Raw genomic sequence first — 14346 nt, forward strand, 5'->3', positions numbered from 1 at the left:
GTCAGTTATGGTCACTGAATTTCATATCAAATATCACCTGGCTCTCCCTATTGGCCCTAAAAGGGGAGTTCACTTTAGTTTGTTGGTACTGGATCAGCACCTTTGAGTAGGTAGAGCAGCATGAGATGAGATGCTGTCCTCTGCCTCCCACTAGCAACAAATTGTTGGTACCTCCACCCTGCCATGCCACCTCTGACCTGCTCAGAGCTCCTTACCCGTGTTCTGGAATAACCCATTGGTCAGTGCATGTTTCATGTCCCCTTTTGTTTTTGAATGTGAGTCTGTTACAGCTACCAGCTAAAGAGCCTGACTTTTTAATTCAAAGCTGTAAAGGCTCATGTTTTTAGCTCGAGGTCCCCGGTTCTATTCCCAGCGTGTTAGCCAAGATGACTGCCACACTGGTGTGACATATTGTGAGCAAGAAACTGCCATCAGGTGGTGGAAGAACATCTACATAGACCACATCCCTGGACATCGGCAATACCAGGAGGGATGAGCTGGAGTGCAGATGAGAAGTACAGTGAAGAAAGTAACAAACACTTGCATTGTATTTTCAAAATGGACAACCAACCTAATTCTCAATTACTGAGGGACCATCTCCACTGATTGATATATTTTGCTTTCCACAAACAAAACTCTGTACAGCTGTTCATGAGCCATGTACCCGAGTATTCAGATTCTAATATCTAAACTGTATTGTTAAATCTATTCACCTAAATTTGGGTTATTGCTGATTATGTACTCTATGTATCATATGCCTTTTAAAAACTAACTTTGTGGCTAATCTAAGAATGATACCCAGATGCACAGACACTCTTTTCCCAACCTATATATATATATATATATATTTTTTTTTTATAAATTAACTTTAATAAACATTTTACATATGTCACTGAGTTTGCACCATTTCACCATTATGTTGTCATTTTATATTTATTTATTAGCATGTGTTGTTCTTTCTGTTTATTTACCATTGTGTGCTGGATTATTATTCATCTGTTCTTGGAGCTTGGAATGCTAAATTAGAACAGTCCCTGCATCCGCCATGGAATCCAAGAGCAGCCAAAGTGGCTTGCTGTTCTGAGCACATTTTGGCTGGACTGGAGAATCTGGGCTTTAAGGCTGATCCTGGGTAAGATTTAGCCTGACATCTCTATAGAGAGAAAATGTTTCTTTGTGAAATATTTACTATTCCAGTCCTGAGAATAACACTAATGCTTGATGAAACTCTGATTCAGCTAAAGAGCCTCTGCTGCTGACATCATAAACTGTTTTCCTGAGAAAAGAGGGGTGTGAGAGCTTCAATGGAATAATGCAATGGCAGTGGAATTCTGAGATCCATTTATTTCTTGGGTGTTTAATCTTAAATGAACTATCTTTGCTTGGAAGATGTCCCCAGCTGTACAGTAAGAATGGCAGACTCATGAAACCACTGGAGAAGAACAGTTCTCCTTGTAGGTGCTGAGGCAGGAGAAGAAAGCTTATTGGAACATGAAGGCTAGAGGAGGGTTTGGTGGAGTTTTTCTTACTAACGGTAATGGCTGTGACTCAGGGAGGAGGGCAGGGATGGGCTATTGAATGTGGAGGGAAGGGCTACTGAATTTACAGTTCAAAAAAAAAATCCTGTTGCCTGTGTAGGGGAGAGGAGATTACAGAGCACCTGACGCAGGGGGAGCAGAAGGAGGATTTTCTTTGGATATGACGTACCAAAAGGATTATTGGACCTGTGACATAGTAGAAAGCAGATTACAAGGAACATTAAGAAGCCTTTCATGGCAGTAATACAATATAGGCATTGCATCATCAGGATCCTGGAGACCTTAGGTCTCCAGTGTTCTCAGTCTGCTAACACGTGTTTTAAAAATATATAAAGAATTAAGGAGAATGACAGTGCTTTAACAAGACAAATGTTTGCCTCGCAGATACCCCGCATCAACCAAGATTAAACTGCGTGAGGATGGTGCTGTGTCAGTACGGAAGAATGTGGAGATGAGCAAATCGACTGTCACAGATGATTTGACAAATTCTGATTTGCTTGTAGGAAAATGTCTGTTAATCCTATTAGGGAGGGAGAGACAGAGCAAGTGAAAGTCAGTTACTTGGAGCAGCTAGAAAAGTTCGGATCACAGGTGGATCTGATTTATTTTCACGAGTGTGGTTTTTGTTCTTCCGATGCTATTCATCAAAGTCCCTGTAATTTCAGATGTCCGATCAAAGAATCGGTTCCTCTGAACTTGTCCAGCAGGTGCAGGAGTTGTGTACATCCAGCCACCCACTCAGGAGATGTCCGCTCTAGCTGAAGAGGAATCGCATTCTTCCATTCTTCACGTTCTCAGCCTAGGGAGGGAGAGGGAAAGCGGAAATCTTTCCCTTTGCGAGCTTGGGAAACGTTTGTTTTAACCCTCCTTCCCCAGTGTACGGCTGTTCCACCGGCAAGAACTGATTTAGAACCCCTGCTATGGAGACACATTAATTCTAATGTACATGCTTATTTCTATACGCACGGGGGGTGGGTGCATTTTACCCTATTTAAGGCTACTTTTCAGCATCAAATGTTATCTACATCTGACTTTCAACGTGGGAGTCAACACGGCTGGGGTTGCAGGCTGGAGCTTTGCCCTGTCTGTGATGATTTATAAGATCTTACTGGGAAGGCTAATATTCCCCTTGTATTAGTCCGTTTGGTATTTATGTGTGTTGAGTCTGATAGAGCACTGAGGCCTTTAGGTTTTCACATGTCTCCTGCCCCCTTAATACCTTAGCCAACGTGTTGTTTGTCTTTGGGGCTTTATCGGGAGATGGTTACGGTCAATCTTCAAAGTGGTTGTTTTGTTTTGCAGGATTGGACTAAATAATAAAAGGAGCAAAACAGCCGGATATTTCTTTGTAAACGTTCTGATTTCGGCTCTATGTTTAAAGAGCGGTCAAGCACATGCCCCCAGCCTGCCATTTCAGCGTGGGCTGTACTGTGTAAACGCTGTACATTTAAAAATAAAATCCAGGCCAATAAGGACAATGTAGACTCCTCCAGCGTGTAATATGCAAGTTAGTGCACCATTAGCTAGCCTTGCACACAGCTCTTCGAAGTGGTGCTATAACTCATTTTCGAGGTTAAGGCAAAGAGAGAAAAGGAGAAAGGGACCAGGGGTGTTTCAATTTAAAACCCAATCCGCTGATCTTTTTGGAAATTGAAGTTGGAGATTAAGGACCCGACACTCTCCAGCACCCCATATTTGCCCAATTGTCCCGATGCCATCAGTGCGGCTATGTACAGAGTAAAGCGCTACTCAGTGGCAGAATCTGGCTTTACATTTTCGCACAAGAACGCGTGCCAGCGTTCGCTATTTGGGGACTGAGTGGGCAGTTTGTGTTTTTATTTTTTTCTCCCCTTTGGGTTTGCCTGGCATTTTGCCTGTTATGGAGCAGAGTAATCCCATAACTTTTAAAGTTGTGCATTCAGAGTCTAGACCAAAGAGAAATCGCCCGTTACAGTGCAGTCCTTTATTCCATGCTTTCACTCTGCGTGAGTATTTACACTTACAGATATCTATAGATATGGACACACAGCTTGACTAGTCTCTATAAGAAAGTTCCCTGGAAAAATAGGCTGCAACAGTTCTGTTTATAACATTTTGCTGCCTGTTCTTTTGCTAGGCATTCAAATATTACATTAATTATTGCTAATGCCTGTAACAATGTGGACTTCATTACAGTTCAGGGGATTTTTACCCACCTTCAGCTAACGTTCATAGAAAAACTAGCTGCATTTTGTACACACATAAATTGAGGGATCTCTTTTTTATTTTGTTTGATAAAGGCTGATTTTGAACTGGAGGGACATTACAGTTGTCTTGTCGGTTAGTATGATTTGAAAGTGAGTCTGTGTAGTGCTTTAGCATGCCCTCAGCAATCAGGCTTTAGACTCACGAGGCTTTGATTGTAGGAGTTGCCTTATTTGCATTGATGAGGATGAGCCAGCTGCTGGAGCATACAGAACTGCACCTGACACAATCACTGAGTTCAGGATTAGCACAGGGAATCAGGAATCCACTACGCTATATGGCAATCTCAGACCTACATTAGAGTCACTCATGCAAAATGACCCAAATTTGCAATGAACACAATTAGCAATCCAAAAATGCATGTTAATTTAGGGGCTGACATTTTCTTGCGTTTTACTTATTAAATATAACGATTATATGCAGTTTAGTATGCAAGGCTAAGAAAGAATATTAAGCTTCCACCCCCACCCCCGAACCCTAATAAACATTTGAACTGTTAGATTCCCGCTTATACTTGGGAAGGTATTAAATTTTGTATTCTGCAATACAAAGGCTCTTTTTCTGCTATTTGCTTGCGATAATAAAATAAGGAGCAACCGGTTTTTATAGGATCATTTCAGATTTATAAGACAAAAATCCTTCTGTACAATTTTCCTCCTGTGTTCAAAACCTACACACACACTTAAATCACTCACTACTCTTCTTCATAACAGGAAGATGTTTCATCAAAGTTAAACTGAATGTGTTAGATTCTAACAAAGTAGGGTTTATTGTTGAGTGCCTATATAAAGAAAAACCTGAGGTATGTTTCCCCAGGAATTTAGTGTAGGTGGGTATTGAAATTCTCACCTATGCTTTGAAAAAACATTTTGCAAAAATTGAATAAGTGATAATTCGGAGCAAAAGCTTGCAGTTCAAAAGCTAAAGCTCCCATTGGAGAACAGAAAATTTAATGAGCTTTTAATGGAATGCAATGCTCAGAGTAGTAAATTATTTGTTAGTTGACGATGCAATCAGCATGCTGATTAAGGTTGCTTGGTTTTTTACTAAACATTAACTGAATGAAAACGGTTGGTCCTTGTTGTTCTGCTTGGGGGGCTTTGGTGAAGCAAATGGACTTTCAGAACAGAGATTGTCAATAAAGGTGAGTGCACTCCAGGTGTCATTTGAATATGGTGATAAAATACTTCTGATAAATATTTAAAAGCATTTTAAATCCACAATGTTCTCCTAGTGTATTGTGAACTCTGTTTAAAGAAACAGTGGGCCTAGAAAGGCCTCAGGAGAGATCCTTTTTCTTTCTCTAGATATATAGATACATTTTATATTTCATTGCTAATTTTAAAAAAATGTTACCTTCACAATGCAAGTTTAAACACAAATGTATCGAAATCATAGATTTTGTAGACATGAGCCTGCAATAGGAAACAAAAATTACTAGGACACTAAGGAAAGAATGATTATTCTCTGGCAAGATTAGAAGAAAAAGTATAAATAAGCCATTTTAAATCTACCTGAATTTTATATGTAATAAAATAAATAACTGTACAAGTATTTAAAATGTTTGCTAAAGAGATGTTATTCTGAAGGAAACCCCATTTTTATATTTCAATTATATGTCTTCTTTTAGTGAAGGGGAGGAGTGGCATTAACACCACAGTAGAGAGGCTGTTTATTGTTCTCTTATGTCTGTTGACTGTAAATATTTACTCCATTGAATCTTTAGACAAGTCTTGGATTGCATAGATCATTTCATGTATTGACTGTGCTTCTGTTTTGAAACAAGGTTTATCCTTTTGGTCATCTGTTTGCTTTGGTCTATAGATTTATGAGAGACAAAGGGGAATTAAAAAAAATTATAGATGAGGGGCTTTCCATTTTATTGTTAACGATTACAAAGTTCTTCTATAAATCCCAATTAGCTTAATCATCACGTTGTCCACTAATAATGATCAGGTACGCTTAAAATTCAATAAATAACCATCTATGTGTTTTAACTATTCCTGTTTATGACCCAAGAGGTTAAAAGCCTTTGACTGGCATTTGACTTCTGACCTCATATAAATGTTATCTTATCAGTTCCTGCTTGTTAGCTTGTATTGAGTGCTTGTCCCTGATGGCTTTTAGATAAAGGGGGTTTTATTATATTTCCTACTGAAACTGAACCATTTGCTTTGTTCTTAGTCTGTAGTTTCAGCCCACATAGTAACCTTGTAACCTAACAGTTTTGCTGAATGGGCTGAAACCCAACTATTTACAGTTTATAGTCAGTCTTATTTTTATCTTAGCTCGCTGGGCTGAATCTAATGATATTGTCATGTGGCCATTTTGTTTTGTTTTTATTAATAGTCTTAAATTTAGATCCTACCTACAAACTAAGCTCTGAATATCAAAGATTTTTTTTTATAGAGAATTTAAAATAATTTGTAGATTTGGTCAAGGTGAGATGAGATAACCATGTCTGGAAACCCAAATCTCAGCAGCTTAATGAAAGCCATTCGATATACTTTTAAATTCTCAGATATATTATTTTAACACTCTGTTTCATAAGCTTTTAAGAGAAAAGAATGGTGTAATGTCTTTCCTTGTGTACTGCATAATAAGGCCAGGATCTCTTTTTCTTGGCGTGTGTCACACGTATAGACTTGTATATATCGCTATGACGACTATAGGTACAGTAGGCATTGCTACTGTCATGTAATGTGCTTTATTTACATATACTCACATTTATCTAATACTTTTTATTATCATTACTTGCAGGGATTTTGGGGGGACGGTTGGAGGGTGGGCGAGGAGGAAGAAGAACAGCTCTAGTTCCTCTATCTGATTTGCAAAAGAATCATGTGTTGCTAAAGAATAGTTTAGATTGATTTTCCCGTAGAAATTGGACTATAATCATAGGGAAAGAATGAAAAGGCAGCCATCTTGTGGGTGTCATCTTGTACTTTTTATCCTTAATTCTTTTCCAGTCATCCTTTCTTTGGCTGTGATATTGCCTTTCACATTAATTAGTCTCGAAGATAATACATGATATATAAAAATATATTTACATAATTCCTTATGCTAGAGGAAAAGTTGCATTCCTCTTTGGCACTTCAAGCAATCACTGTCTAGTGGTTACAAGAAAACTACGTCTGCCTTGATATTTACTCATACATATGAATGAAACATTTTTGCATTGTAAGGATCTGTGTTGAAATGGATTTACAAAAAGCAAATATGTAAGCAAAGTTTTATTCTTAGGAACAAGATTAATTTGTCTGTAAACTAATATGCAGATATACCACTCAAGAAATAGGAAGTCTGCAGCATGCTCCCATTTTCAAATTAACTTTGGGGTTTCTGATTTTATGATACCTATTGCTGGATTAATTAGTTATTGTTTTAATTGGTAATACGTCCTGCGTTGGCACTGATCAGCATGAGTGCTGTCAGTGTAGACTGTATTGAGATCATATTTTAGTAAAAAGTATACTTACTCCCAATTCCAACTTTATATTTCAACTATTATATTTTTAATTTTGGACATAGGTTAAATATATCAACTGCAAAAAAGAAAAATATTCAAAAGAATACTGGTTCCTATGTAAATTAAGATATGATCAAATGTTACCTTCTGCCTTCATAAACAAAAATTCTGCATTCACTGATACGTTTTTTGTTAAAGACGAAAACCAGAAATACTAGCTCAAAGTTATACCAGTAAATATGTGAGAAATAACAGGTGGAGATATTCATCAATGGAAAAAACGTAGTCAATGCTACAGTCATTTAACATGCAGACACTTTGGTTCAGTATAAATAGTCATAGAACGTATTGATTATTGGCAATTTATAAATAAACTGTAATAAGTAGCATGAAAAGTATCGGTGGGCTGTTTGGAGACCTGCAAAAATATATTGTGGATTAATTTTTCTTCCTTCTTTCTATAAAACAGGCTTGAAAAACAAAACAAAATAGCAGCACTAATTAGTGTTTGTTCAGCTCTTTGTAAATGCAAAGCTCTGTCGAAGTGCTAAGTGTTATTAATAACTCTGAGAACACAGATATTCGTGATTTTTGAGTTTTCAGAATAATAATATATACACGGAGTCTACTTTCCATCCTCCGGGGAACATAAACCAAACTTTTGTTCCTTCTATTTCGGAGGGATTTTTAGAAAGGTTTTGTAGACGGTAATTGCAGAGATCTATTTCCAGGAGGAAAAACAAATGCGGATTAGGAGGGAAACAGTGATACTTCCCCCCAGAACCACTTTCGTGTGTGTTAATAGTATAATAGACAAAAGTGACTTTTTACACTCTTTTACTTATCAGATAGTTCCTCTGAGTCTGCTTTGATATGGACTATATTCTAATGACACTTAATCACGGGGAAATGGTTTGTTTAATTTCTAGTAAATGTGGAAATATAATAAATACATTTCACATATATATTTCATTTTATTTTGTTATACCACTAAAAAGTCACTCTACTTCAACAGTACCAAAAACTGAGCAAGTGTGGGTCTAGACAGAACTCTTTAATTACTGCTCTTACTGTATTCTATTATATCGTCTATCATAGTACGAATATACAAAGAGAAATCCTTCAACTCTTTTTGTCTTCAGACGCTAAACTTACTGTTGTTCTAGAGATTGTTGTGAGGTGTTCTTGTAAACGTGTCAAACTTTGCAGTACCTTATGCGCTTGCTTTTTATTCATCAGCTATGGTATTAATTCATGTGGCAGGCTCTCCTCCTTTCTTTCTTGAATAGGAACAGAACACCCTACAACGGGATTAATTTCCTTGTATGTATAAAGATAATTAACTCATTCTCTTCCCTTTAATGTTCTGCAGAATGCATGCACATATGAACAGATTCAGAGAAATATTGCGACTTCACGCCCAAAATAGTCTCAACTAAGTTCAGATCACTTATCCGATTGTGTCACTACTTACAAAAAATAATTATTTTCAGATGATGCACCTTCCCCACCAAAGAGCCCCAGTTGCAATGCAGAGAGCTAACAAAACAAGTTTGTTTGTAAGATGATCGTGCTGAACTTTCAAAAGCTGTAAAAAGCCGTTTGGCATAAAGTTCCCTAAATCAGACCTAAATAATTTTTCCCGCTAAAAGAGAGGAGAGTAGCTAGAGAGTCTGGTGAGACACGTAAATCTTGTCCTGGGCTTTGTTCGGGCTAGGGGCGAGGGGTTGCTTCTCAGTAACTCCCAGTGTATATAGCCAGTTATTTATGTCCTGGGCCCCCTGCAGTGGGTGCTACCTTGTGTATGCGAGTTGCTGCCACCCTTCCAAAACACCGCGCAGCTCGGGAAAAGTCAAGCACGGAAAAGTCCCGATTTTCATTTAAATAGTCAAAACCATAATGCATTTGGGCTATTATGATGGGACAGCTCCCATGAAAAGATTATTTGAACTACAAAGGCATTCATTTAGGCTCGCGATGCTGCAAAAAGGGCCTGCTAGAAATTAGCAGCCTGTCCTGGTATTTGGAGAGCAAGAGTGACAACTTATTGGAAATTCTCAAGGAATCATTTATATTTCACACTCCACTAGGCAGCTGATTTGAGATTGTCTGTTAGCATAACAAAGGCTCTGAGCCTGTGAACTTCAGAAACCTTTCGACCTCTTAGCTACTGGCATGAATAGCCCCCAGCTCTGCCTATAGAGATCTCCCAAAGCTCCCCTGTTCGTGGCTAAATTGTTAATCAGGGTAATTTAATATAGTTTTCAATATGCCTCATCTCTTATTGGGCAAGGTATTCACAGATTTCCCCCCTCCCGAAAAAAGTTCTCTTTCATTCAAGTGTGAGAGGGGCAGCTGCAGAGAGAACCCACCCCCCACTCCCTTCGAGTCCCCCTTGAACTGCAATGTAGTCACCACGGTGGAGATCAGAAGGGAAATTCAAAAGCAGCAGCAATCCCTTTCCCTGGACTCCAACCTGAACCTGAAATTCCCGACTGTTTACCACCGCCTCCTCAGCCCTCCCTCCCAAACAGACACAACAAAAAACTCGGGTCCAGCCATAACTGAAGCAATTACACCGCCACAAGTTCCCATATGCCACACCTCTCCTCTTCCCGCACAGCCAAGACCTATCACACACAGCAAGTCATATAGCCACCTTGCCAGTTGCCACTCATACATATACACACACTCCCTCTCTCTTACTTCAAAAGTAAATTTGTTTGCTGAAAAAAAGACCTCTCACACATACATTTATTTTAAGCCAATTAAAATTAAAACCTAAGAGGCCTTGTAGGACTTTAGTCAATAGTATGAAAAACATGTATGAAATTCAGATTTTGCAATACTTATTGATCTCAAAGGAGACAAGAAATGCCTTTCCTTCAGTTTTCATCACTGCAGCTCTGAAGGAGTAAACCCAGCTAGAGATCTCTTGGCACACAGACCCATGAACACAGGACTCTTACTGCAAATCATGCTTCTATTTCACATCAAGCTAAGTTAGAAGAGCTGTTTCAGAGGGAAAAAAATACTGAAATCGCTATTTGCATTTTTCCCACCTCCTCCCCTCAAATTTAAACAGGCTAATCCATGGCTTCCAACTGGGCTAGTGATTTTGAAATTAAAATCTACACTTCATTTTTGTTCTTTCAGATATCTCCTTTTAGTCTGTGTGGTTCTTTATGCATATTTTTTGTTCTTCCCTTGTATTGCCTGAGTTGGGGATCAGTATATTGCTTGCAGTGCATTCCTGGATAACCCTGAAGCAAATCCCTCTCTCCTTCTCACACCCCAAATCTGGTTATTTTAGTTTTCATCTGTGTTTTTGACTCATTGAGTTGACAAAGGTTGCTGAGCCCAAAGTTTCCCTGGTTCAAACTTTACAGAGTGTTAGAGGCATTGATTTTGGATCCCCATCATCTGGTTTTCTGACACACACCCAATTGCTGGCTACACTGATCAGAGCTACTGTAAGATGTGGGACAGTGTAGATTATTTTCTTACATTAGTGAAATGATCATGGAGACACAGGGTCTATTGAAGTCAACTGGAAATTTACAATCACTTCAACTGCAGTATGTTCAGGCCTTAGATATGCAATATCAAGGACATCTTTATGTTTTTAACATCACATACTACTTGTACACAGTATAATATTTATTTTAAATCCCTAAAATCATGTCCCAATCACATTAGTATCTAACAAGTAAAGGCAACTTTGAGAAAAGAATAAAGAAAACATAGCTGTGAGTGTAACATGTTGAAATCTCAAAAACATTTTCAGTATTTTCCTTTCCAAGAAATAAAGGTTTTGTTTTTCTTTGCTTTTTAGATTTTAAATGCTTTTGCATCTGGTGTGTATAGTAACAATACAATGTTCTCCTTAATTTTTGAATTTCCTTATTTAAAGTCTACAGTTCCCTTGCTGTAATACTACTGTCAACCACTAATTTCCAGATTTTGGCAAAATATGTGCATAAATGTTTCCAATAAATAGACAATTATTACTTTCCAAAAAATGTATATTGAAGATTTTAAAATGAAATAAGATTGTGTCTTTCTATAGAAATTCAGGGAGGAGGGAACCTCTTGTTTCTTTTAACTATGAGATAGTGAAATGACATCATTTACATTTTTTCCATGCTTTTGCTTATTATCACTTTTTCTTTTTTCATTAGCTTTTTTCCTTCATTAGAATTTATGATCCATAGCCATCATTACACTTTCACATCTGAGTTTCTGTTGAATTTTCTTTGAGAGGTTAATAAATATAAAGGAAGAGAAAGGATGTCTTTGCTCTATATCATGCAAAGGTACGTTGTATTAAGAATGTTTTTAATTTTTATTTCAAATTATTTCCAGAGTCTTAATTAAAATATTTATAAACCGAGTTGGAAATCAAGTTTATTTGGGATTAAGGAATAATGTGAGTTTCCTCCCAGAAAATAAAGAACTGTTTTGCTGCACATCAGGCTATATTTTCTTTTGGTTGTTTCAAAGCTGCTTCCATATAGTGGTACAATTTGGGCCTGTTGTATTTGAAAATAAAGGATGTATATCTGGGTAGTGTTTGACAAGGGGAATGAACGCAGACACCAGAACAATTATATTACAATCCCATTGGGAATGCCAGCACCAAATTTAGCCAGACTGATGGGGCACTGTCTAGACGGTCCCTTTTGTGTATCAGCTGTTTTTTCCCTGCTTTATTGTCCTCTCTGAATGTATAACTTGAACCTGCATATGGATCCCAAACATAACCATTCCTGCAACCCTACTTAGCTATAAAAACCTCTTATCAGCATCAGGATAATAATCAAATGCTTTGTGTATATAATGCACACACACAATTATACAAATATAATATTTTATATGTACACACAATTATACTATTTATTAGTGTAAGTGTACATGCAAAAGTTCTCATACTAATAAATAGTATAATATACATGCACAATTATTGTACTAATATATAATACACACATCTTATCATTAAAATAGTGTGGTAGAATTATCAGTTGAGGCGGTAAGGCTGATGAATAAGAACCCTATGCAATGGCTGTGGTTCTGGTGTATGTCTTTCTTATTAGAGAAATGTAGATTAGGGTAGAAATGTTGCTCTCTCTTCATATACTCCACCTCTTCCCAAAAGAAGATAGGAAACAAATAAAACAAGCAGGTTTTGTGAAGACAATTAGGAACTATCTTACATGTAAATTACAACCTTTCATTTTTGAAAAGGGCAAAGGATAAAAAGCAGGAATATTTATTAAATGTTTACACTGTAATTAACAGCACAGACTGCTCAGTTTTTCACTTATGAAACCTAATATAGATCTGGAATTAGGCATGTTCTAATAACCCTGAGCACTGGGGGCCACTTGTTTGAATTTTGTTAAGAAAAAAGGTGCAGATAAGGTTAATATCTGAGGGGAAGTGACTACAAAACTGAACTGTATAATGTAATATGTACTTAATCATGCGGGGAAAAATATTTATAATAATGTGAAGTCATCATGGCTAGAAACATCCAGTAAAGAGATTCTTTTTAAAAACCTCCTAGATAATATGAGCAAGTTATGAGACTCAACTGCACAGAGTCTGGAAAAATCTGTAGTAGCAGGCCCCAGCATATGGAAATGTGCAGTGAACTTTCCAACCCCATACCTTCACCATTTGCAGATAGCCCTGTATTTTTAGGTACTCCCTGAAACTATTTTCTTTGGTCACTGATGTGCCACGCTTTGCTTATAGCAATTCAATAGCCGTATTAACTTAGTATCTGTTTTCTATCTTTGTTTATCAAGGATAGTGACCATAGCATTTGGGCTTTGCTCTGGCTCCTTGCACCTTTCATTAGACCATACCCTTTTTGACTTTACAAGTTCATGACAGGTATGGCAGTGCAATTTCTGAAGTAGAATGTGGGTCACATATTGTAGTAGTTGGCAGGCATGCTGAAGAGCCTCGCTAAGAGAACATCTGATTCTTGGGTACAAAACTTCTAGACATGCCTTTGACTTCAGTATTTTTGTTTCACCTACGTTCCCCCTTGCACTGCTTGGCACCAAGGCAAGCCAAAGAGCAAAAATCCATGCCAACAGAAGGCCTAATGCATAAAATTGAGGAGTGGTAACTGCAATGTGTTTCTCCTTTTCTCTGTGTTTGGGAAAGCCCTCCATGATACACACTGTGACTGGGGCTTCACAGGGTTTTGGGAGCCATGTCAGACAAAATGGAAGCAGAACTAGGGCAGCTCCCTGCTATACAAGTAGATATCTATGTAGAAATTATTACTGCTTCTTGCATGCCTTAGTTTCCAACTGGATAAAATCAGGAGTACAGCTTAGGTGCCAATGTTGAGCACCATTAGTTTAAAATAAGAACTTAACTGAAATGAACCCAGTGGACTCAGATTAGTTCCTAGTGAGCCACAAAGCATATTCTAGTGAGCATCAGTTTATGGCCACCTTCACCCAATTCCACACTTAATCCAACAATAATTCTACTTGCGGCATTAAAGCATAATAAACCATCAACTGTACTTTTAGGTATTCACTTTTTTCAGTCTAAAGAAGATGGCTCTTGTAGGTTGCAGAAGAAAAAGAAATTCCTCGGTATAAAGAAAATTGCATTTTGGCTGTATGCACTATACTTCACCTGTGGCTAGATACAGGACTCGAGATTTCCAAGTCATGATGCTTCATCGCTCCCTGCTGCACCATGATGCTTCATCCCTCCCTGCTACGTCATGGTCCATCACAAAATCTCCTGCTTTGGACAATTAGGATCTGATCCTTTTTTGGGCAGGGAGTGGGGAGGGAGGAAGAATGTTTGCTTCCTGATTTCAGTGAATAGGGAAGGATACACAAACGTACTCCGTGATTTACTGTATACTCTGGCATGTCATGTGAGTTAAATGGTTGTAGAATTATGATTATAAGACTTGGTGCTTGAAAATCAAAATCGAAGTACAGAAGTGGTATGATCCACAATGACTGATAACTTCACTGTGGGCACTGGGCCAAATAGGTTTAGAGGAAATTCTGGAAAAAAAGCTGCTCCACATTGCTCACACCATTCAGAATATCA

At 37.9% G+C, this 14346-nt stretch overlaps 1 long non-coding RNA gene across 1 annotated transcript in view; it reads left to right on the plus strand.

Annotated features, from left to right (window-relative positions):
• Positions 1 to 4745: 4745 nt before the first annotated feature.
• Positions 4746 to 14346, plus strand: part of LOC127047039 (uncharacterized) — a 31381-nt gene continuing 21780 nt past the window's right edge. Inside the window, exon 1 of the long non-coding RNA XR_007773280.1 lies at positions 4746 to 4926. This is a non-coding gene — a long non-coding RNA (uncharacterized LOC127047039). The remainder of the gene's footprint in view (positions 4927 to 14346) is intronic.

This window comes from Gopherus flavomarginatus, chromosome 3 (genome assembly GCF_025201925.1).
Source record: "Gopherus flavomarginatus isolate rGopFla2 chromosome 3, rGopFla2.mat.asm, whole genome shotgun sequence".
Classification (NCBI taxonomy): domain Eukaryota; kingdom Metazoa; phylum Chordata; order Testudines; family Testudinidae; genus Gopherus; species Gopherus flavomarginatus.